General features: G+C 44.8%; 1 protein-coding gene across 1 annotated transcript in view; it reads right to left on the bottom strand.

The window, feature by feature from the left end:
* Nucleotides 1-22,863, bottom strand: part of Fer1l6 (fer-1-like family member 6) — a 155,444-nt gene that overhangs the window by 131,811 nt on the left and 770 nt on the right. The gene's annotated exons all lie outside the window — the stretch shown is intronic.

The raw sequence follows: 22,863 nt of genomic DNA, 5'->3' as shown, positions 1-22,863 counted from the left end.
TCTCTGCTTCCTGACTGCAGATGCAGTGGGAGCAGCTGCTTTGTACTTCTGTCTCCATCCCTCCCTACGATGGACTGTACCCTGTAACTCAGAGACGGTGCCCCATATCTTAGAGACAGTATAGCCTAACAAGCCCGTCCCTCCTTAAGCTGGATGTGTCAGATATTTTGTCACAAGACACATAATTAACACAGTAGAGAAAGAATTAAATGCGGCCATAGCTGGACATTTGCCAACCTCTGCCATTTCCCCATCCGCCTTAAGATCCAGGAGAAGACGGCACTGGGTTCCTTTTGCGAAGGTTGGTGTCAGGAAGGCAAGAGATGGGCCACTTTGGAACACCAGCAGCTGGTGGGTGTAAAAGTGGCTCAGTGACCGTCAGGATTAGCATCATTCTAAGTGATATAGGTCAGCCCTGTTCTGGAAGGTCTCAAACTCCAGTACCATGTCCACGCAGAACGCGCAGCAGCCGTCAGCCATTCTGTTCTGGTTTCTATAAGCCCCCAGACAATGCCACTCCCTGGGCCAAGCCTAAGATAGCATTTAAATAAATTCCTCTCTACAGCGCCAGAGTAAGGCCATATAATTCCCCCTTCGCATACCAGATGTGTGCAGTGGAAGGGTCCATGTCACTCTCTTCAGAAAGACCTTGCAAAAACAACAACAATAACAACAACAACAACAACAACCAAGAACAGGGTTGGCATGCTGGTACACAGCCATGAATCCCAGCACTTAGAAATCTGGGGCAGAAAGATGATGAATTCAAGGCCGACCAAGACTACACACTGAGACATTGCCGAAGAACAAACAAACAAAAATAAGAAAAATGGCCTCCTAAAATGCTAGCAAAGATAATAGAAAAAAGAAACCCTTGTGTAATAGGGTTACATATGATTCTATTTTAAAAAAGCAAAACCCTTCCATATGTTCCTGCTATACCAGTACTAGGTATGTGCATGAAGGATTCCATGAATCAGCGTTGGCAGAGGTACAGATCCATGTCCGTTGCAATGCTCTGTACAATAGGCAAGCCATGGAGGCTCTACGATGTTCTCAGCATTTTCAAAAAAAAGGTCTTGTGCAAGTCGGGGGAGCTCATGCTTAACAGAGCCCACGAGCAGGCTTCTGTCTGGCAGGACATTTAGCAGTGAACCTGGCTCTCCTTGTTCAGGATTGTTTCATTAATCCTTCCTTGTATATTTGGGAGCTGGGTTCTCTTATAAAATATTTGACTTTTGTGGCAGTTTAGATGAGAATGGTCTCCCCACAGGCTGATAGATTTGAGTACTTGCTACTAGAGAGTGGTGCTGTTTGAAAGGCTTGGAAAGAGCGTCAAGTGGAGTTAAGAGGAAGAGGTCTTTTCGTCTTAACCAAAATCCTACTTCCTCATGTCTGAGGTGCACAGATCTCAAAAGTAAGGAGGAAGAAAAGAAGGAGGAAGAGAAAAGGGAGAAGAGGAAGAAGAGGGAGAGGGAGAGGATGCAAATGTGCATATGAACCTCTCCTCAGATTACCCTCAGGAAATGTCTAGTCATCCCACACACCTATGTTCATCTGCCAGGATGCTAAGATCCCAGCAAATATGGGTGCCATGGGCTTCTTCTCTAATTCAGGCCAGCTCTGCTCCTTACATCACCACCCCACCCACTCAAAGACCAACTTCTTCCTTCAACAGGATTTGTATCCTGTACCTTACATAAAATGCTCCAAGGGGCTGAAAATTTGAGTCCAGTTGCCTTCCTCTATATACTGAGGAAGACAAAGAGAAGTCCTCATCCTTTCAAAGTACAATGTTGTTCAAGTTCAGTGTTGAGAACAGTCAAGGTGTTTTACCAGTGACCTCATTTGCTTTGCATAGCTCATGTCCTTAATCATTTCTGCAACCAAGAGGAGCTGATTAGATCCAAGAGTAAAACTTTAATTAGTGCAGTCAAGTGAGGCTCTCTAAATCCCTCACACAGAGCCAGCTCAACACAATTACTCACGAGCAGTATCCAGTCATCCATACAGCAGACATGACTCAGAAAGAGAAAATAAAAAGCCAACTGGAAATTGGGGGCTCCAGCTTTCACAGATGGCCTCCCAGGCTGGTAACAAAGCTAGAAGCTCATCTGTCCCATCGCACAGCCCTCTGCAGGCTTGCAGACGTCATGTAGAGCATTACTGAGTGAGGCTTCTATAGGATTCACAGAGTCTCAGAAGCAGAGCTTTGCCACCCTCCTCTCCCCGATGCAGCCTAGCTCTCCAGAGTGCGGCTTCCTATTAACTTCTATACTGGCTGGTTTTGTGTGTCAACTTGACACAAGCTAGAGTTATCACAGAAAAAGGAGCCTCAGTTGTGGAAATACCTTCATGAGACCCAGCTGTAAGGCATTTTCTCAACTAGTGATCAAGGGGGGAGGACCCAGCCCATTGTGGTGGTGCCATCCTTGGGCTGGTAGTCCTGGGTTCTTTAAGAGAGCAAGCTGATCAGGCCAGGAGAAGCAAGCTAGTAAGAAACATCCATCCATGGCCTCTGCATCAGCTCCTGCTTCCTGACCTGCTTGAGTTCCAGTCCTGACTTCTTTGGTGATGAACAGCAATGTGGAAGTGTAAGCTGAATAAACCCTTTCCTCCCCAACTTGCTTCTTGGTCATGATGTTGGTGCAGGAATAGAAACCCTGACTAAATCAACTTCCAAAGTAGAAGCTGCAGTTTGAGCCTTGTAGATGGGAGGAGGCCCTCCCATGCCTGTCTGCTTCTTCGAGAGTCCTTGGAATTCCAGCCTTAGTTCAGGGACCAAATATAACATATCTTAAAGCCTTAGTCCTGCCCTTAACAGACTCAGCCTAAAAACACCAAAGAGAAATGTCTAGAGCTATGCACACTCCCAGGCCTTGAGCCCAGAGGCTCAGAAAATACTTGCAGTGGATATTGACCTTAAACTCCAGTACTGGACAAGGAAGTCTCCACTGGTTCCCAGTGCATGATAGGAATAAAATCATAAAAGAGGGCTCCAATATGCATGCATACTTAAATACAACGCATCATATCCTATACCTGCCTGAAACCCCAATTTATACAGTAGCATATGTCATACATAAACCAAGAAGGGTGCAGCCCTGACCATGAAAGGAGTAGCTACATGTCCGTTTCTTGTGATGCTCTCTCTACCCTCTCTGAGCACATAACCTAGGAGGGAGGAAGGCTGGTAGGATTCTACAGTACGCTGGGTTAGACACAGGCTCCTTCACTGTGTGACCTGGAGCAAACTGCATCACTTCTCTGTGCCTTCGTTTTTCCATGTGTATCAAATACCAATGGGTACCTGCCTCTCAGAGCTGAGCGCTGGGTTTCTGTGTGAAGGGCTGGTCCTAGCACAGCCAGTGCCATTTCTTACTGTGCTTAGGCTCAGAGAAGTTGACAGATAGGGTCATGCTGGCCGCTGGAGAGAACTGCTCCTCTCACAGCTGGCTGACTGCTGCGCCTTCTGCACCATGCAGAGTTTGAGCCAGTCTACCGTGCTCTATTCTACAGCACACACTTCAGCACGGACTCTCTATTCATTCTGTTCGCATTGCTCAAAGCGCTCTGAGACTGTCACTGCTGATGCTGCTGACTGAGCATGTCACTCAGTCACAGTGTGGAGCAAGGTGGTTGAGCTCTCTTTTTGAATTGGGAAATTGACTTGTAAAATCTGTTTATGGATCAAAAGGCTTGGGGTGGTGGCACAGGCTATAATCCCAGAGCTTGAGGGACTGAGGCAGGAGGATCAGAAGTTTGAGGCCAGCCTAGGCTACATAATGAAACCCTGTCACAAAAAAGCAAACAAACAGATACATATTTAAAAGAGGCCATTTGCCTAGCAGTCCATCATCATAAACAGCAGAAATAATTTAACCCTACTCACCCTGCCTGACCTCTGCTGCTACCTACCTTCCAAACGTCAATCTACCTCCCAAATCAATGAGAGCCACCATTTTATCAAGCACTAAGAGTAGATACCATGCAAGCCTTATCAAATTCAGAGCACTTCAGCTCAGGGAGGTTAAGGATCCTGCCTGGACACACACAATAATCTCACACTTGAGATCTGCCCCTATCGCTTTCTCACCCTCATTCCTGATGGTCCAGGTCTCTGTGGACAAGCAGAGGAACAGCGTTTCCAACAACCCGCAGCAGCGCAACCCAAACTGAGCAAAACCATGTGAGGAGAAGCAGAACGTTGGATCTCACCTTGCCCTCCAAGCTCTTAAGCTAGCAAAGACGCCCACACTCGCTGACTCCCTGATCCCGGAAGTGATACCCAACACTTATCCTGGAAGGAAGAAAGCTCGCCTTGGGAACTGGTAGGCTCGGCAGCTGAGGAGTGCAGTACCAGTGGCCTCTCCTGCTGCCCAGGAAGTGCCCTTCTGAATGTACCTGCCTGGCAGTGCCCTATCTCTGTTTAAAATTGCTGCACCCAGGTTGGCCAAACCCAAGGGTTCCAATCAGCAAATACAGGAGAACCCAGAACAGGTCCAGAGCGGAGAGGCTGCCTGCGTGTTTTATCCTGAATCAGGAAACCACAAGTAGAAACCACAAGTAGATCAAGGTGAAGAAAGCTGGGCATGTAGCTCACTGGTACAGAAAGTGCTACCCTAGCAAGAGTGAGGTCCTACCCCAGACCCAAACTAAGTAAACTCAAAAGAACCAGACAGTGGCAGAGTCCAACCTCCACCCAGCCATCATGCTGGGGCCTTTAACCATGTTCTCCATCCCCTGTTGAATTTTAAGTTTTTATTGATAATAATAATAATATGCTTATATTAATTATTGTGATTATTTAAATATACTTAATAAATTTATTGTTATTATTGTTGTTGTTATCATTATATTATATTCACCATCCTTCACTGAGTATTCTTCTTTTGGCAAGCTAGCAGCCATTGAGTATTATTCTACTCCCCGCTGCAGCCGAGGTCGCCACTGTGCCCAGTGTATAGATGGCAAAACTGAGCCACTGAGAGTCTGGCCTTAATCAGGGGCACATGACTCAGGAGCCTGAGCTTATGAGCACCCAGCCTCCCTTAGTGGCATTTCACAGGGATGTGTGATCTGATGCCACTTCAACAGGGCAGGTCCATCAGGAAGCACAGTGGCAAAATCAAAGGGAATCATGAGATCTTTTGTCAGAGCCCTGTGGCCCCAGAGGCCCCCCAAACCATTTCCATTTAAAACTGAAGTCCCGCTTGCTATAATTTAAGTTCCTTTTTCTTTTTGCAGAATGAGACCTCTGTGTCTGATATAGCTACAAGTCCATGCCAAGTCAGCAGAGAACATCTCCAGAGCACCCCAGCACAGTGGACCATCAGCACTAGACGCTGTGCAATGGCGCCTCCAAGGAAATGCCAAACAGACTAACTGTGGCCAGGCCTCACACTGGTCAACCTCTTTGTACTCTGCTCTGGCCACTCCCCTTCCTTCAGTTCTCTCCAACCAGGTCTCTGCCCAGCTCGGCTCAGGCCCTGGTGACATCACCGTACTTCTTGGCCCTCTTATCACTGTGTTCTCTGACAGGCCTTCCATGACAACCTCCCCACACAAGGCCAGGCCCAGGCCCAGCAAATGCCTCTTCTCTAAGGCTTTCAAAGCATGTCGTAACTTTGTGTCATTACAGTACAACATTGTCATCGACAACATTCACACTTGAGAACTGCACAACTGGGTTACAAAAAAAAAATCACAAGAATACACTCATAACATTTTAAGTATGCTTATGATTTTTACCAGGTCACATTCCTGATGGGGCAAACATGTGGAACACATATGTCTGCAATCACCTGAAGGTCCAGGGACTTGTCCTCTGTCGTAGTAACTATACGTTTCTTAATTTTATATATTTATTGACACAGCATCTCACTATGTAGTCAAAGCCAGCCTGGAGCTCATGATCCCGCTGCCTCACCCTTCCCACTATTGGGATTACAAATAAACACTGATAAACCTGGCTTTGTAATTATATTTTATGTGGTGACGGTGTATGCCTTTCCCATTAGGTAAAAGGCTCCCTTTCTTAAAAGGGAGAGCATGCCTTGCTTCCCCTGTCTCCCCAGCACCCATCATATAGGGTGGGCACATGTAGTCTGTTCCTTAGTTCAGTCCACAGACATGTGTTGTGGGAAATGCTGGTATAGGACTAAGAAAACCACAAATCATAAAAGAAAAGCCCACCACCCTCCTGGAGCCAGACCGAGGGCTGCCTTCAACTCTGATGTCGCCCAGCTATGAATTGCCTCTCTCTGCCTCCCCTCCTTCTCAGTATTTAGCCCTGGCAGGAGCTCCCCAGAGAAAAGGGATGAGCTGGCAGCACTCAAGCTGTTAGTCACAAAAACGGCTCAGGGAAATGACGCTGTACGATCATTCATGTGTGACCTGGTGATACAATTAGCTTCAGTTCCATTTTCAAAACGTAAAAGAGGATGCGCTGCAAATCGATGTCTTGAGCCTCTCCCCTGGGCTCCCCACTCTGGGAAGAAGGAAGCCTTCACAGCAAAGGCTTACTCTGACCGAGATCAAACAGACAGAAGTAACGCGTGACTCCGCCCATGTTCTGCACCCACCAGAGCGAAGGCATCTTGGTGTCCACATCGTGGCTGCACATTCAGTTTGGGTTACAATTCATTTCTTTTTTTTTTTTTCATCTTTATTAACTTGGGTATTTCTTATATACATTTTGATTGTTATTCCCTTTCCCGGTTTCTGGGTCAACATTCCCCTAACCCCTCCTCCTCCCCTTCTATATGGGTGTTCCCCTCCCCATCCTCCTTCCATTACCGCCCTCCCCCCAACAATCACGTTCACTGGGGGTTCAGTCTTGGCAGGACCCAGGGCTTCCCCTTCCACTGGGGCTCTTACTAGGATATTCATTGCTACCTATGCGGTTGGAGCCCAGGGTCAGTCCATGTATAGTCTTTGGGTAGTGGCTTAGTCCCTGGAAGCTCTGGTTGGTTGGCATTGTTGTTCATATGGGGTCTCAAGCCCCTTCAAGCTTTTTCAGTCCTTTCTCTGATTCCTTCAACGGGGGTCCCATTCTCAGTTCAATGGTTTAATGATGGCATTCGCCTATATATTTGTCATATTCTGGCTGTGTCTCTCAGGAGAGATCTACATCCAGTTCCTGTCAGCCTGCACTTCTTTACTTCATCCATCTTATCTAGTTTGGTGGCTTTTATATGTATACAATTCATTTCTTAGGAACCCTCACAAAGTTGTTATCATGATTCAACAAACATTCCCCAGTACATACTAGATGTGCAACGATAAGATGCCTAGAACCATCCTATACGTATAGGAAATTGACCATGAGAATGAAGGCAGAGAATTGGAGTCATTTCAGCAGCCGGTGCCCCTGCCACCCCACAATAAGAGTTCCCTACAGACAGAGGAGGGGCTACCGTTAGGGTTGGTGTTTCGAGATTATAAGGAGCTTCCACAGATGCATGTGTGTCGCAGCAGTTAAGTGAACTAGAAAAGGCAGATTGTCCAGGGTACAAAGTGACTGGTTTCCAAAGCCTTGACTAAATTACTATAACTAAGGACACTACTTGAAATGGAGGTGGTGGAACGGTGCCAGAGTCCCCGCTGCAGGGAGGCCCTTGACTGACAGCTACAGTGCCTCTGGATTCGCCTCTGGACCTGAGTCAGGCTGATGGACTATGCTCAACTAATAGGTATAGCAGAGAAAAATGAATTCATCCAGGCTCTTCCCTGCAAGACATGGGGCTCTTCTAACGGGTGACTTGGGACCTAAGACACTACCCTCTAAACCATCAACCTAGAAGAAACTACCTAGGAAGTGTTTGTTCCCTGTCTCTTCTTCCAACCTCCTTTGGGACATAGATGTCAGACCTGAGGCTTGGTCTCAATGTTCTGCTCATCTTAGATGGTCCCCAAACTCATCTTCCCTATGCACTGACACTGTCTTGGTATCTTCGTTTTGGAAGGCCCGAGCTACCGTTATCTGATCCAGCCCGTGAGAGTCACAAACACATCTTCCACCAAAAAAGGTTCTACTTTTGGAACACATAGAGAGAGAATCAGGGTAGTCAGTAACCTCAAGGTTTCTATTTCATCAGCTGATATGTAATAAGATTCTCCACAATTACCCAAGAATGCAGTGATCCCTACCCATGTAACAACAAAACACATTTCATTCAGACTGTTAATTCGGTCGGAAGATCAAAACAATCAGGTATCGGGTCTGCACAGACCACCGTTGCAGACCATTTGGCAACGCATGCATACACTCACCTACTCTTGTCTAAGGGACCTCAAAACAGATGGGTTGGTCCAAGCTACCGTCTGTCAATATAATCTCTCAAAGAGGAGGAAATTAATTACTCTTTACACTAAAGCTCCTTTTCTCATTTTAGGACACGAAAGACTTTGGATTATGTAAAGCTTATTTGATTTATCTGCTTCCCAAAAATAACACTGGCACAAGCACTATATTTAAACTGTCTTCAAATTTTAATCCTGAGCTTATTATGATGGGCTTCGCTCAGAGAATTCACCTTAGAGACAGTTGTGTTGAATGTCAAGAGTCAGCTTGACTGGACTTCAGCTCCTGATCATGACGCAACAGTTGAAGGAAGGGAAACCAAGCACCCCAAGGCAGGGCATTCTGCAGATTCCGAGCAAGCCACTGGTGCAAAAGCCCAGCCTGTGTGAAACCTGAGGAGAAAACGTACCTCCACAAGGCAGTGTCCCTGGGTAAATTCAGCTAGATAAGAGTCTCCAAACAGAATAAATATGTGGCTGTCTCTGGGAAGCAGAGACCAAAACTGCAAGTGGGATCTGGGTGCTTTGGATCCTATAGGTTTGGCCTCTTTCTTCTTGAGGGGCACAGGCATTGAACAAGGTACCCTTCCTCTGGTGGAGTAGGGAGATTCACTGTAGTCTGCCTCTTAGAATAGCCTCCCTGTTCACTCACTAGATATCACACACACACACACACACACACACACACACTCACACACACACACACACACACACTCACACACACACAGATGAAGAAATAGAGACCTCATGTAATAAAGTTACTGATACAGGATTATGGAATTTGTCACTGGCATTTCTTTTTCATGTTTTACAACTTTTCAGTGAAGCCCATACATTGCTTTGATAACCATGAAAAACATCTTAAATAGAAAAATTAAGCTTTGTACTAAGTACAGAGTGAGAAAGAATTACGTTTCTCCTCTCCAGTTGCTGATATTACAGATGGGAAAAGCAGCTAACAAAGCCGTGTGCTACAGAAAAGTGGGTTCTATCCAACAGGCTGCAGCTGCCTCCTCTCTTCTGTATCTGGACTTAAAGTGACGTTGTGTGGGCCTCTATAAATCCCTGTGCTTCAAAGGACTGAAAGGCCAGGTTGAGGTTGCCTGTGACCCTCAGAGTCTTCTTTTCAGGGTAAGGACATTCCAAAAACATATAATCTCATCCGTGGACCATAGTGTGGACTAACGTTCTGGGAAAAAGCATGATAGCATCTACCCAGATGGGTGAAACAATTGAAGTTCAAATTAGAGAGACCCTAGAACAGTGTTTCCCAGCCTTCCTAATGCTAATACCCTTTAAAAGAGTTCTTCGTGTTATGGTGATCCCCAACCATTAAACTTATTTTCTTGCTACTTCTTAACTGTAATTTTTCTACTGTTATGAATCACAATGTAAATAGCTGATATGTGACCTCAGGGCTTAGAAGCTGGTAATGAGGCAGAATCATAAAATTCATCCAGAGAAAGACGGTCTACTGAGACCACGGTGAGGAGTTGGAAAGAGGAATACTCCGTCTTGCGATAAGTATCAACAGAAGAGAGCAGGTGGAACAGGAGAGCGGCTCAGTGGTGGCAGCAGCAGGCAAAGCAGAGAGCAGCTCAATCTTCATAAACTCCAAGCGATGAAGTGCTGGGGAAGCTGATGCCCCAGGGGACCCCAGGATAATCATAGCCCCTGATGTGAAACCTCAAAATCACAGTAGCTCCTGAGAGACGTTCTCATCCCTAAGATACACACTATGATGAAGTTCTGCCATCCAAGAGCTACTGGATTAGGCTACATGAGTGATGAGAGTAATTATAACAATGGTGATTATGCATTTGAGTTCCTATGCCCAGGAAATACAGCAAACACTATTATACATTTACCATTATTTTCCAGAAGAGGAGATAGATAGATAGATAGATAGATAGATAGATAGATAGATAGATAGATATGACAGATAGATGATAGATAGTTGATAGATGATTGATAGATTATAGATAGATGATTGGTAGAAAGATGATTGATAGATGATAGGTGAGAGAGGGAAACAGAGAGAGAGAGAGAGAGAGAGAGAGAGAGAGAGAGAGAGACTCAATCAGCCCAGCCCCTTTGGTGATAAAACCAAGAAAGTACTCAAATCCTTAGCTCTTAAACTTTATACTCTAGTGCTAGTATTCAGCATATCCATGGAATAAAATTCCACCACGGAGGGTGATTTGGGCATTGTTTTTCTGTGCAACCCAAACACAAAGCGTCCTTAGGCTGCCCAACCCAAGGAAATTGTCACTGAAATTGGTAAGAAGGCATGTCTCTTTCTATAAAATAATATTGTGCTGTAATCTCCATTCAATTATTGGCATAAAGTGAGTAGCAGATGTTGAAATCGCTTGGGCATTCTGATCAACTGAGAAGGTGTTCAGACCATCTCTCTCACCATCACCCCAGCACGATGAATGCGCCTAGAGGAGAGAAACACCATGGACTCCACTCTCTTTGCCTTTGGCATCATAGCCTTCAGTGAGTATTGGACAGCAGATGCCAAGACCGTTAATAATGAAGAATTTGCTGGAGAAACATTCAATTCAGCTATTGCACGTAGTAGACAGACTATGAGCCAGATTAGCCCTGAGGCATCCAGGTCAAAGTCAGATCAAACTCAGAGTGAAGCCCAGAATCTGCCTGTCATTCTACTGCAGCTTTTAGGTCAGCATATGTTTTTTTTTTTGTTTTGTTTTTTGTTTTTTTTTTTTATGAATGGAATAGTGTTGGGGAGGTTTTCAAGTGAAAAGAACTCTCATGTTTTCCTACCCCACAAGCAGTACAGGCTGTCTCCTAGAGAGAATCTAGTGCAACTGTAAAGCCTGTGGACAGTGTATGTGGGACATCCTGTCAGCATTCATCCCTGTGAGATATCAGCTCCCTGGGCACGTGGTCAGTGGCCATTTTCACTGGTGTTTGTCTCCCATCCTAATAGGCTGCTTTAGTCATTTTTCCCTGCAGACTCAGCTGCACAGCTGATTGAAGGACTCTTGACAAGTGACTGTAAGCTATCTGACGTCAGGGACTTCACTGTGGAAAGAACATTTGTCAGTTTGATTTTCATGTGTGGTGTGTGTGTGTGTGTGTGTGTGTGTGTGTGTGTGTGTGTGATTTTAATCAGCAGGGTTTCCGTATATCAGTTCAATATGACTTATTATAAACTTAAACATCTTTTGCCAGGAAGTAAAGAATTCCTCAAAAAATGATGGAGAAATGGAGAGCACTGTTCTTAAATCTTTTATTTATGTGTATGTGCATGTGCATGTGCATGTGTATGTATGTGTGCACATGTGGGTGTGTGGGTGTATCTAAGTCTAAAAGAAAGCATCAGATCCCCTAGAGCTGGAATTTCAGGCAGTTGTGCACTACCCAGTGTGAATACAGGAGCTACCTCAGGGAAAGAGACATACTCATTCTTCACGGAGCCGTTCTGGAAGCAGCCTCTTCCCACCTCTATTTTAAAGGTGAGAAAAAGGAAGTCCCTTGTGAATATAACCACTTGCTTGGGGCCACTCTGACACAGAGAAGTGGGAAAAGACTTCAACCCAGGCAGGGTCTTACCGAGCTTATGAATTAAAAAGATGAGCCTCTGACTAAAGAAGGGGCAATTTGAATATCAAAATGAATAACATACTATATAAATAAGCCACAATTTAGATATTAAAAAGAGATGAGGTGGCGAGGAAAGAAAAGGAAATGAGAAATCTTTTGTAAAAATGGAGGCAATAATGTACAATGGGGTGATCATGTAAGAAATGAAATTGCCTTTTTAACAACCCCTTTGGTGATGACTCATTAGCTCGGATTCATCCGTGAAGGCTCTGCTTGGGCTCCTCCTTGAGAAGAAGGACAGAGTTGTCCCTGTAACTCACTGGACGGACAGTCGTGCCCACGGTCTGTGGCTGCAGGCTGGATCTGTGGGGTTTTCCACCTCCCACCCGGCTCTCCTTGCCACCTTGTCTTTGGAATCTAAGATTTCTTTTCTCACAGCGGGTGTATCACCATAAGGGATATTTGAGGGAGTAAGGAGGTCCAGGAGGCCCCGTAGTGACCATCCCCCACCCAGAAAAGGAAAGTAGAGGAGGAAGAGCAGAGTCAGTCTCTGAGAAGCACACTGGCCTCACTGGGGTCAAAGTCAGACATTAGCCCCTGAATCTTCAGGGATTTTGATCCTGATCAGTCCAGAGGAAAAGCTTCCTGATACCCTATTAATCCTCAGATACACAAACACCTGCAAGCTTGATTTCTCTATAAGATACCATGCTGTCTTGGAAAGAGCTTTAGACAGGACTCTGTTCTAAGTCCCTGGAAGCCCCTCCCACACAATCAAAACCAGGACAATTAAGACCAACACCTGTCTGTCGAGATGTGACTCCCTGGGAGCCAGGCACTGTGCCAGCGTCGTCTCCCAAACACCAGAATGTTTCATCCCATAAAACCCCTACGTACACACCAATATACTCTTGTTTTTAAAATGAGAAAACTGAGGCAGCCTGGAGAACAGAAACAACTTGGGTCTCAGTCAGGGTTTCTATTGCTGCAATGAAACAGCGGGACCAAAGAGCAAATTGAGAAAAGAAGGGTTTGTTTGCCTTACACCTCCAGACCACAGTCCATAATTGGAAGAATTCAGGACGGGAACTCAAACAGGCCTGGAGCCTGGAGGCAGGAGCTGTTGCAGAGGCCATGGAGGGGTGTTGCTTACTAGCTTGCTTCCTGTAGCTTGCTCAGCTTTCTTAAAGAACCCAGGACCACCAGCCCAGGGATGGCACCACCCACAATAAGCTGGCCCCTCCCCACTAATCACTAATTGAGAAAATGCCTTACAGCTGGGTCTCACGGAGGCATTTTCTTAGCAGAGGCTCCTTCCTCTCTGATTCTAGTTTGTGTCAAGCTGACACAGGAAACCAGACAGTACAACTCTATTAGGACCACTCTGACAGTGTCAGTGAAAGTGGTGGGACATGCAAATTCAATCTACGCAGGTCCTCTCTGAGACCGTGACTAACCTAAGGTTAGTCACTGTGCCACCCAGGGCAAGCGTCTTCAGCTGCACTTAACGAGTCTAAGGCAAAGCTCACGTGAGCAGCTCTTTCATCGTCCCTCCGTGTGTGCATGTGTGTCATGTTATTAATTTATTCATTCACATAATATAAACTCACAAAGCATTTTTCAATGTACCAAAGACATGATAGAAAAAGAGAAAAAGATGTGGTTATAATGACCCGAAAATGCAGTACAAGAGGCCTGGGCCTAAGGCAAGGCGTTCACACATACCCTGCCCCCTAGATCATAGATAGCATCAGGAATGGCAGAAGCCAGATTGTTTCTAATTCCATTGTCCCGAAATCAGTGGCTGAGTCAACGTCCCTTCCACATCTGCTCTCTCTCCCTCTAGCCCTCACACTTGACCAATTCCATGATATCTGTTCTTCATGCCAGAGACTACTATACACGAGTGGTAAGTTAAGGCCAACTTAAATAGAGTTGTAGAGTTTCCTTCCTAGAAAAGGAACCCTCTAGTAATCTTTCATTAATTAATTTTATTGTGTGTGCATGAACATATGCACATGCACCATAGGTGTGCAGGAGCCCTCAAAGGCCAGAAGAGGACATTGGATCCCTGGAACCAGAGTTACGGTTGCTTATAAACTGCCATGGGGGTGCTGGGAACTAAACCCTGGTCTTTGGCAAGAGCAGCAAGGGCTCTTACCCATTGACCCACCTCCCCAGTCCTGAGACAATAATATTTTTAACAACTTTCTGTTGGCACTGGCATGAGCTCTGTCAGTAAGGACTGACTCCCTGAAAAGCAGACGGGATTCTGAAAGCAGAATTAAGCTCATGTCTCAGTTTTACTGACAATGATGTTGTAGCTAAACCATATAACATCTCCAATTTTTACTAACTAGAAACAGTGAGAAGCTGTTATCCTGACTGTGCCTGTGTAAGACATGTTTTATAGTCTCAGAGCACACAGCTCTGGTTGGATTCATTCTCTCTCTCTCTCTCTCTCTCTCTCTCTCTCTCTCTCTCTCTCTCTCTCATTGTGTGTCTGTCTCATCTGTCTGTCTGTTTGTCATCTATATCTATCTTTATCTTTTTTCCCTCCCTGGTCCTCAGCAAGAACAGCAGGACCTCTTTCCCTCCCTCCCCTCCCTCCCCCCTTCCCTCTCTCCACTCTCTTCCCTCTCCACCCCTTTCATATGGTACACCATGGGCACACAATAAATAGAAGTTCCATGAGACACTAAAATATTGGAATCTTGGGTGTCTAGAGAGACTGTTTCCTTTGCTTCAACAGGATTTTTACTATTGTTCGAGTCAAGAACCTGGAGAATCCCAGAGACAATTCCTGTAGCCAGGAACTCTTTCTAGCTCACCTTTTAACTGCTAGGAGATCCTGCCCCTGGGGTTAGGTGAATTCTGAACTCATAGCCCTTTATTGCATGGGTGTTAACTTGCCTTCCGAGTCCCTGGAAGCTTCCTGCCTGACAGCGCATCACTCTCTCTGGGATGCTTTATCAACAATGACTCACTCTGGGTAAACAGTGAATCCTTAAGGATGATCTAGCAGTCTTACTGACACTTTCAACACTGACAGGAGACGCACAAGAAGCAATCCCACTCCCTTCTCAGCACTCTCCCACTCCAGTTATAGAAATGGCTTTCTTGATGCTAACATACAAAAACCCTCTCTGGCTAGGTTAAGTAGGAAAGAGGGTGAATTTCAGATTCCTAATGAGTCCCAGAAAACCAAGATCAAATTCTACAAATCTGGAAGGATCTGTATTCACCTAATCACAGCCAGACCCTGGGTAGACCCTACCATTGGACACAGCAACTTCTCTACGAGTTAGGGCCCTGTGATGGTTTGTCAATGCTTGGCACTATTAGACGGTGTGGCCCTGTTGGAGTAGGTATGGCCCTGTTGGAGTATGTGTGTCACTGTCAGTGTGGGCTATAAGACCCTCATCCTAGCTGCCTGGAAGCCAGTATTCTCCTAGCTGCCTTCAGATGAAGATGTAGAACTCTCAGCTCCTCCTGCACCATGCCTGCCTGATACTGCCATGCTCCTGCCTTGATGATAATGGACTGAACCTCTGAACCTGTAAGCCAGCCCCAATTAAATGCTGTCATTATAAGAGTTTCCTTGGTCATGGTGTCTGTTCACACCAATAAAACCCTAAGACAGGCCCAGCCCGTACTGCCTCAAACCCTGTCACCACTCTCTCTAATTAACAGACCTATTCTGTTACCTGTACCTACTTCTCTATAGCATAGGCTTCCAATTCCAAATCTCAAATGTGAGCTTTGGATTAATGGAGCCTAGATCCTATACCTGCATCCCGGGTGCCATTGCTTTGTACCTTGAGCAAATTTTCAACTCATAACGGGAAGTCCAAGGGTGCAGAACAGACAGAAGGGGAAAACAAAGATTTGTCTACCACCGCCGGGCTGCAACAATATTAGTTAACCCCATGCATAAAGTAGGAATGTGACTGCCCCAAGGTATGGTTGAGGGGAAGGTTTTTATTGTAGGTATGAGGGGGAGAGAGTACAGGCAGAGTCCAGAGCAGGGAGAGAAACAAGTAGAAAACATGACTCACAGAATGGACCAGGCCATAGTGCAGTGGCCAATGGGAGGTGGGGGGCAGCAAAAGAGATGGGACCAAGAGTTCGTGGCTGAAATGTGTTATATAGAAATCAAAAGTTGGGGGAAGGAGCTGAAGAAGCTTAGGGTAGTGGTTGGGTAAGAAAAGCCAGGATGCCAGGTGGACTCTAGCCAGTAACTGGGATGCTGGGAGAGACTCAGCATGCACTTTGGTTAGCCATTCGTCCCGAGTCTTTTGGACCCCAAGTGACCTTTCACTCCCCCGAAATAAGCATATTGGAGTCTTCATCTGTTGCTCTCCTAGGCAAAAGTAAGCATTCAGATTTTATAGAGAAAAAGGATGAGAAAATTCTTCTCCAAATTCCATTAAAGATAATTTACACACCAATGCAATCCTTGATTTATATTCAATACTGGGAGAAAATTAATCTTCCTGTCTAATTCTTATAATCATTTGTAACATTTATATAAACAAATCTTATCATTATTCATGATATACACAAGATATCCATTTCCAAAAAGAAAAAAGCTGTGACAAGAAGCCTATGATGGATAGGTGCAGGAAGGCAGCTGGTAAAGCTTCCGGAAACGCCCACCCTGTCAAATGAATCTAGCCCAGCTCTCTAACCAAGACAAGTGAGGAGCATTGAGAAGCAGCGGTACGTGTGATCTATCTTCATTCTGTCGGGGTTTGGGATTCTTCACTCCGATGATGTGGCCATCAATAAAGTAAGACAATAGCAGTCATACCACCCAGACATCAACCAGAAGCACAACTTCCGAGGGAAAGCACCATTAACGGAAGATTGCTACTGTGACAAATGGCGCTGCCACCAAAGCCGCTAAGAAGATTTTCAGAAGTTAGTATATTTATTACAAAGTACAGGAAGCCAAAATTCCAGTTTAGCACAGAAAATCCGAGCCGTCTCCTGGACATTTAGACAAAAAAGTGCAGTCATTATCAAAGAATCTTTCTCCACTCCACAGTCACGGGGTTTCCCTAACAGGTCAGTAAAGGCTCCATGGCTGATCGATGTTTTCCTTAGAGTCCCAGAGAGGAGAAAATAAGGCCCCTCCCAGAAGCCCCGAACCTCACCAACAACTGGATACACTGTAGCTGCTCACCTGCGGATGGCTTTAGTCAAGCCGAGTGTTGGCCGTGTTTGACCCCAAATGAGACTGAGCACTGAGTCCTCTTGAGCCATTTCTATCCCTCCAAACACTTATCTTTTTCACCACATGTTGTGTCTATAACCCTCGGCAAACTACAAAACTCCTTTGGGTTCTCATTTTATTTTCAGTGAAATGGGGCTAGTGAGAGCATCTACCTTAGAATATATCACAAATACCGAAAAAAGATATTTATGTAAAGTAGTGAGACTAGTGACTGCCACATAATGAGGTATAGCACAGACCAACACCTCTTGTCATTCTTTATTCATTTGCAGTTTTCCTGTGTACGTGTGTGTATGTATGTATGTATTCATGCATGTATGTATATGCATGTATTATGTGTATGTGTCTATGGAGTCCAGAAGAGGACGTTGGACCTCCTGGAGCTGGAGTTACAGGTGGTTGTAAACCACTCAATATGGGCAGTCAAACTCTGGTCCTCTGGAAAAGCATAACAATACTCTTAACTACTGAGCCATCTCTCTGACCCCCAAACCCACCTTTCTTATGGTTTTTGGAGCCAGTGTATTAGGAAGTTCAAAATTGTCCCTACATGAGAAACAGATAAAATACCAAATTAACCCCCACTAGAGTTCAAGAGAGCTTTTTATAACCAAATGTGTTAGTGTTTATAACCTAGAGTCTACGGTAAAACAATTTTTTAAAGTCACATTATCTGGTCACAAAACAATAAGTTGCCATGTACCTGGTTCAGAAACAAGATTTTGTGTCATGCTTAAAGCAAACTCTTTTTTGAGAAATTTATGGATTTAGAAATTGTGAGTCAGGATCGTGAGCCCAGGTTTGGCTAAGTCGCACCTTATATTCTGTAGCACTCACCTTGCTTCATATATATAACCTGATCCCAGCGACTTACACCTCTTGAGTTTCTTTTTTATTGTCATTGTTTATTTTCCCATTTTCATGTGTTTGTAGAGTTCATACATATGTATATTCACACTTCTTATGTGTGTGGATACATGTGATGCGCATGGGTGTGTAGGTACATGTGAGCACATGGGTGTGTAGGTACATGTGAGGCACATGGGTGTGTAGGTACATGTGAGCACATGGGTGTGTAGGTACATGTGAGGCACATGGGTGTGTAGGTACATGGGTATTTAGGTACATGTGAGGCACATGGGTATATAGGTACATGTGAGCACATGGGTGTGTAGGTACATGTGAGGCACATGGGTGTGTAGGTACATGTGAGGCACATGGGTGTGTAGGTACATGTGAGCACATGGGTGTGTAGGTACATGGGTGTGTAGGTACTTGTGAAGGCCCTGGGTTGTTGCTGGGTGTCTTCCTCCGAAGCTCTTCTACCTTCTGTCTTATTCACTGAGGTAGAGTCTCTCAGTCAAACCTGTCGGTCATGAGTATGGTTAGTCTTGTTAGCCAGCTTGCTCAGCTTTCTGAGGCTGAACTCAGGTGGGTGGTCACACTTGCCTGGCATGTATGTGCATTTCTGGGGATCTGAACTCTGTTCCTTAGGCTTGCACAGCAAATACTTTAGCCCCTGAACCATCTTCTCAGCATGCCACTGGCTTTCTGACTCACTCCTATATTGTCTGTTGGCAGCCATGACCTCTTGTGCTGCCTACCTTTTCCCTCTTCAGCCATAATACAAATTATCCTGCTCCATCTAGGGACCTCTGTAGTGACCTCCCCAAGATGTCTGGTTCCTCTTGTGGAGACTCTTATCCCCATGATGCACCAGCAGTGTTTATTGCAACCATATGGTCTCCTTTGAGGACTTTTTCTTTCTTTCCTGTTCCCTTCAAGTCACCTGCCCTCAATGACTCCAACAAAAACCCTGCTTATCTCCCAAGCTGCAGATGTCACCTTCTGTCATGCAAAACAAATATCCCTGGGGTTGGGGATTTAGCTCAGTGGTAGAGCGCTTGCCTAGGAAGCGCAAGGCCCTGGGTTCTGGGTTCGGTCCCCAGCTCCGAAAAAAAGAACCAAAAAAAACAAAAAAACAAACAAAAACAACAACAACAACAACAACAACAACAAAAACAAACAAATATCCCTGCCCTCAAATGGCCATCAGCCTGAGAACCAGAATCTCAAGACTTATAGGTGATGTCTCGTGAGTTGTATCAGGTGCAATTGCTGAATGCAAGGGCCAAGGATGTGTGACAAATGGGAGGGAGGAATTGGCTTATTTCAGAATGGCCACAAGAAAGGCTGTATGCAAACCATCTATAATCCCAGTCCTTATGGGTTTGCATAGGAAGCAAGCCCTGACCTCACCCAACCCCAGAAGTGGTTTCTCCCAGGGCTATGGGAGGTCCCCTGGCAGGCAAGTGTCTACACCTTAGCTTTGCAGGTCCACTGTCAACCATCCACTGTAGATTACAACTCCACTTGATCCCATGTTGACCTATTGGATTAAGGACCCCTCAACACCTGCGGGCTAGTGTGTTGGCAATATTCTACTTCCAACATCGAAAGAAAGACTGAAACCCAGGTCTAATTGATCATCAACCCTGCACAGATCCTACAGATGCCTCTTTGACGAGCTTAAAGCTGTTTTAAAGGACTCCAAAGCAAGATTATTTGTCTGCTCAGAAACTGCATCCAGTGTTTTGTGTCCTTTTCCATTTAAGCAGTGAATCACAGCCTGTGGGTCATGGCCTCACTTGGATCAAATGACCCCTTCATAGGTGTACCTAACACCATCAGAAAACAGATGTTTACATTATAATTCATAAGAGTAGCGAAATTCTAGTCATGAAGCAGCAATGAAAATAATTTTAAGGTTGGGTGTCGCTACAATACGAAGAACTGCATTAAAGGGTCACAGCACTAGGAAGGATGAGAACCACTGGTCTAAAGACGTCCAGTCTTAACCCTCTCCTAAACATGGTCCACAGTGCATAGCTCTGCACACTAGCAAGATTGAGTAGACAGGGATATTCATTATATACAAGTATTGCATAGTGGTAACTCAAACATCTGGCAACAAAGATCTAAATAATGTTGTGTATCTAATGAAAAAGCAAACAGGAGAGCCTGGGAAAAGCTGCACAAGTGTGTGTTTGTTGGACTAAAAAGGTGCCCAGCACTCAAGACGTTATTGCTTCAAGAAGTAAACGTTAAGATTTAACACGCACAGTGTCCTAGAATGCTGAAGAAGAAAGAAAGTGAAAAGATCACAGACTCTTTTAATCTTAAACACTTTTCATTCATCCACCCAGTAATAGAACAGTCAGTGTGTGTTGAAGAAAAGTGGGTTACAGAACAGCGTGAAGAACATGATACAGCATCTGTAAAAACAAGGAATATATGCGTATTAGAGAGCCTAGAGGGGTGTTTCATCAAAATATTTCTCTCTAGGATGTAGAACTGGATTTATTTTTATTTTCATCTTTATGATTTCTCCTGTATCCATTTGCATATTTATAAGATTGTGCACTACTTTTGCTTTCTGAAAATACTGTGGAAATTCTTTGTTTTGTTAAAAGGGGCAATACCTGAAGCAAAGAAATTCTTACCTAATGCTAGTCCATTGGAAACGTCCAGGGGTCTTTTTGGTGCTGGGCCTCATTTACACTCATGAATAAATGAAGAGCTGAGGGCCATACCAAATGCCATAGTACATACAAATGGCCTCACCTGTTTTCTAGGTAAATGCAGAAGACCACCCCAGCAACAACTCAGTTCTTGGCAGTCTCAAAAGGCTTTAACTCTCAATGTCTTATGTGTACTTCAAACAAGCTAGTTGCCCAAACAATCTTCCTGTGTTTCCTTAGTAACCTCTAGTCAACATTTCCAGGTTGGCACCATTGTTTACTGGATGGATGGACGGACGGATAGATGGATGGATGCATGGATGGATGGATGGATGCATGGATGGATGGATGGATGCATGGATGGATGGATGGATGCATGGATGGATGGATGGATGCATGGATGGATGGATGGATGAGTAGGTGGATGGATGGGTGGGTAGATGGATGGGTGGATGGGTAGGTGGGTTAGTGGGTGGGTAGATGGATGGGTGGGTGGGTAGGGGGATGGTAAATGGGTAAGTAGGTCAGTGGGTGGATGGGTTGGTGGGTAGATGGATGGATGGATGGAGAATAAGTGAGTGGTGAGTGACTGAGTGAGTGAACAGACAAAAGAATGAATTAGCACACCTATTTTACTGACAGAAGACTGAGAATCAGGGGTGAAGCAACAAGCCTAAGGGGACACAGTCAGCATAAAACCATCAGATAGGACTCGCTATCCTTACTCTCTTTTATACTCCATTATTTTTTTAGAAGGAAATACCTCAATGTTATAGATAGTATTGATAAACAGGAGTCATAATCAAAACACTCATGGCACAGGTATTGACCTACCAAAATGCTACCAGCCCCAGCAACTGTATAATCTCTTAAGACTTCCCTAGGCCGGGCCTTAACTCATGACTGTTGCATAAAGTGTGTCTTAGGTATCAGAAGGGCCCTTTATAGGCTTAACAAAGGAGCCACTTGCTTCCTGGTATGGAAGTATGTCGATATTTTAACAACAGAGAGCCATCTGTATGCATGTATCATTCTAAAATCCCTCCACACAGACAGTGGAAGGATTGCTACTCATGGGAGAAACCGCTCTCCTCACTCAAAGCAAAGCTTTAACAAGGGCACTAAAAACGCCTACATCCAATGTGCATGAATAAACAGAATCCAATACCATTACCTTCTTCTAAACATCATCCCGAGATGTGGCAGGGGCACGTGGAAGGAAATGAAGCAAAATACTACAACCAATCCTCAAGAAGTTATGCAAAAGCTGCAAGACCAGCCCTCACCGGGAGTCCAGCCTTCTCTGAACACACGCTCTGGAAAGCAGCCAGAATGGACCTGACTCCCCGTGCATATAACCCACGAGGGCAGGGAATCTATCCATGAGTGACAGCTACTAAGTTGTAACAAGTTGAAAGTCCCAAGAAGACCAGAACTCTGGGAAGTCTGAGGAAGAGTTTATTCTCATAAGAAGAAATCTAGAGTCTGCTTGAATAATGTAGCTTTGGCTCCCGTCCTCAGGAGTAGGTAAGCTGGAAGGAAAAGTTACCTTCAGTCATCAATACAGGCCAGCCTACATAGAAACAGTATTATCAATGGTATTTACTGACAAAAAGTGCAAGGCGGACATAATGCACACACTTACTGACCTAGTACTGGTTCATCTCCTCGCTGTGCTATCTAGATCTTTGTTCTAGAACATTCTCCTTCACTCCAATTTCCATCTCCATACGCAAAAAATACTATCAACTATTCATTCTTCCACTTTACAAGTGTATCCCCTAAGAATATTTTCTTCATCCTCCCAAATGAGGGCATTTCTGCCCAGGTTCAAAAATTATTCTTAGCCTATCTCTACCATATTACTCGTAATACATAACCTTTCACTATTGGTCAGCACCACCAATATGTGAATATTCTGAAAGAGGGACTTCTTGGGGCCTGGTGATGTACTATACTCATGATATCATCAATAAGTATTCAATAAACAACTGGTTAAATTTTAAAAATGAATTCAGTACCTCAATTCTATATCAAAATTCAGATCCTGTCCCTGAAGTAAGCTTTCAAACACCTGTAGATTTCTTCACAGTCACTTTGCAGACAAAAATACACAAATCAACGCCTTCTATCAGCCCAACACAGATGAAGAGCCAAGACCTTCTTGAACTACAGAGCTGATACCCAATGCCCTGTGAGGCCATTGTCACTACCAGGCCAAGG

This window comes from Rattus norvegicus, chromosome 7, assembly GCF_036323735.1.
Source record: "Rattus norvegicus strain BN/NHsdMcwi chromosome 7, GRCr8, whole genome shotgun sequence".
NCBI lineage: Eukaryota > Metazoa > Chordata > Mammalia > Rodentia > Muridae > Rattus > Rattus norvegicus.
Note: the sequence above shows the minus strand (reverse complement) of the source record. Positions and strands in the feature narration are given on the sequence as shown.